At 50.8% G+C, this 2599-nt stretch overlaps 1 non-coding gene across 1 annotated transcript; it reads left to right on the forward strand.

The window, feature by feature from the left end:
* Positions 1–1545: 1545 nt before the first annotated feature.
* trnae-cuc (transfer RNA glutamic acid (anticodon CUC)) lies at positions 1546–1617 on the forward strand. The gene has a single exon. It is a non-coding gene; the product is annotated as a tRNA-Glu (tRNA).
* Positions 1618–2599: the final 982 nt, after the last annotated feature.

A 2599-nucleotide genomic window follows, 5' to 3' on the forward strand; every position in this document is an offset into this window, starting at 1 on the left:
GTACCAACCCACGCTGCAAGTTCACCTATCTTATTTCGTATTCTTCTCACATTGAAGTACATACACTTCAAGTCACCTTCCTGTTTAGAGGCACCCTCCTTCGAGATTGATGCCATGTTCCTAACCTGCCTACACTCAAGGTCCTGCACCCTAAAGCTACAGTCTAGGTTCCCATGCCCCTGCAGAATTAGTTTAAACCCCCCCCCTCAAAGAGCACTAGCAAACGTCCCCCCAAGGATACTGGTGCCCCTCAGGTTCAGGTGTAGACCATCCTGTTTATAGAGGTCCCACCTTCCCCAGAAAGAACCCCAGTTATCCAGATACCGGAATCCCTCCCTCCTGCACCATCCCTGTAGCCACGCATTTATCTGTTCTCTCTCACTATTCCTCAACTCGCGATCAAGTGGCACGGGTAACAAACCAGAGACAACAACTCTGTTTGTTCTAACTCTGCGCTTCCAACCTAACTCCCTGAAAGTATGCATAACATCCTCATCCCTCTTCCTACCTATGTCGTTGGTGCCAATGTGGACCACGACTTCGGGCTGCTCTCCGATCCTGTTAAGGAACCGGAAAACACGATCAGAGACATCACGTACCCTTGCACCTGGAGGCAACATACCAATCGTGAGTCTCTCTCACCCCCACAAAACCACATACCTGCGCCCCAAACTATCGAGACCCCAATAACTCTTGCTCTGCCCTTTTCCAACCTTCCCTTCGGAGCATTGGGAACAGGCTCCGTGCCAGAGGCCTGAACCCCACTGCTTACCCCTGGTAAGTCGTCCCCCTTACAAGTATCCAAAATGATACATTTGTTCTTCAGGGGAACGACCGCAAGGGGTCGCTGCACGGGCTGCTATCTCCAAGTACCCCTCACTATCACCCATCTGTCTGCAATCTTTGGAGTTGCTACTTCCCTCAAGCTCCGATCTATGACCCCCTCTGCCTCCCGAATGATTCTAATTTCATCCAACTCCAGCTCCCGTTCCCGAAGACGGACTTGGAGATGGGTGCACTTATGGCAAGTGTAATCAGCAGGGATGACCATGGCATCCCTCACCTCAAACATGTTGCAAGAGGAACATTGCACTGTCTTCACTGCCATCCCTCTAAAAGTAACCTTTAAAAAAAACTATATCTGAAGAATACAACAAGCAAAATGCAGCACTTACCTGCTTACCATAACGGATCTTATTATAAGGTTAGAGGAGGAGGGCGGGTGAGAGGGACGACCACTGTAGTGCCTCGGGTTACTCTCCTGCGCGCATTTGTAGGAAGAAAGACCTACCCAGGTTAGCTTGCGCTACACCAGCTTCCGGGTCCACTCCGCGCTTTTTTGCAATAAAGGCGCGCAAGAGAGTCCCGCAGATGTGACTTGACTCTAAGTCTCCCCAATGTTCTCGAGATCGCATCGGGAGCAATGGACACAAAAAAGTTACCTTGATGGATGCACCGGTGAATGTCTTCTTACTGCTGCAGCCCAGGTTCGATTCCCGGGCAGCGAGGCCATTTTCAGCAGAGCTACAAGGACGGCTTTGTGTCTCCCTGGTGGTCTAGTGGTTAGGATTTGGCGCTCTCACCGCCGCGGCCCGGGTTCGATTCCCGGTTAGGGAAGCTGTTTTTAGCTGGCCTACGGGCTGTCCATTCTTCTGAAATGCGCTTTACAGTTGTTTATTGATCTTCACCGTACCTGGGTGCTGCAGTGTGATGTAGCTCGTTCAAATCGCATCCTGATGCAGATTTGTTTGCATGTGTTGGGATGATTGCTTCTGCAGCTACAAACGAGTGAACAGTCTTCACTCTCTCGACGGAGCAGGTCGGGGCTGCTTGGCAGTGTCTGTTTGTAGACGCGGTTACGTGTGTTTTACAGTTTAAATTTAATTTTTCTTGTATCCATCAATGTAAGTTTCTGTGTCCATTGCTCCCGATGCGATCTCTACAACATTGGGGAGACAGGAGAGTCAAGTCACGTCTGCGGGACTCTCCTGCGCGCATTTATAGGAAGAGAAACCTACCCAGGTTAGCTTGCGCTACACCAGCTTCCGGGTCCACTCCGCGCTTTTTTGCAATAAAGGCGCGCAGGAGAGTCCCGGAGATTTGACTTGACTCTAAGTCTCCCCAATGTTCTCGAGATCGCATCGGGAGCAATGGACACAAAAAAGTTACATTGATGGATGCGCCGGTGAAAGTCTTCTTACTGCTGCAGCCCGGGTTCGATTCCCGGGCAGCGAGGCCATTTTCAGCAGAGCTACAAGGCTGGCTTTATGTCTCCCTGGTGGTCTAGTGGTTAGGATTTGGCGCACTCACCGCCGCGGCCCGGGTTCGATTCCTGGTCCGGGGAGCTGTTTTTAGTTGGCCTACGGGCTGTCCATTCTTCTGAAATGCGCTATACCGGTTAGTCGGGATAGTGCAGTTTGGTGGAGCTGTGATCTTAATGAATGACGAAGTAGGCTTTCCCAAATGGTCTACTCCTGCTTCTGTTAATTTGAATCTGTAGCACTGTCTTTCCAGCGGCAGGAGTTTTCCCACGGCACAAAGGTGGTTTCCCCTTGCTTTGCTTGAACTCAAACAGCATTGACTTGGAGGAGAGTGGGAT

This window comes from Hemiscyllium ocellatum, assembly GCF_020745735.1.
Source record: "Hemiscyllium ocellatum isolate sHemOce1 chromosome 27 unlocalized genomic scaffold, sHemOce1.pat.X.cur. SUPER_27_unloc_16, whole genome shotgun sequence".
NCBI classification, from domain to species: domain Eukaryota; kingdom Metazoa; phylum Chordata; class Chondrichthyes; order Orectolobiformes; family Hemiscylliidae; genus Hemiscyllium; species Hemiscyllium ocellatum.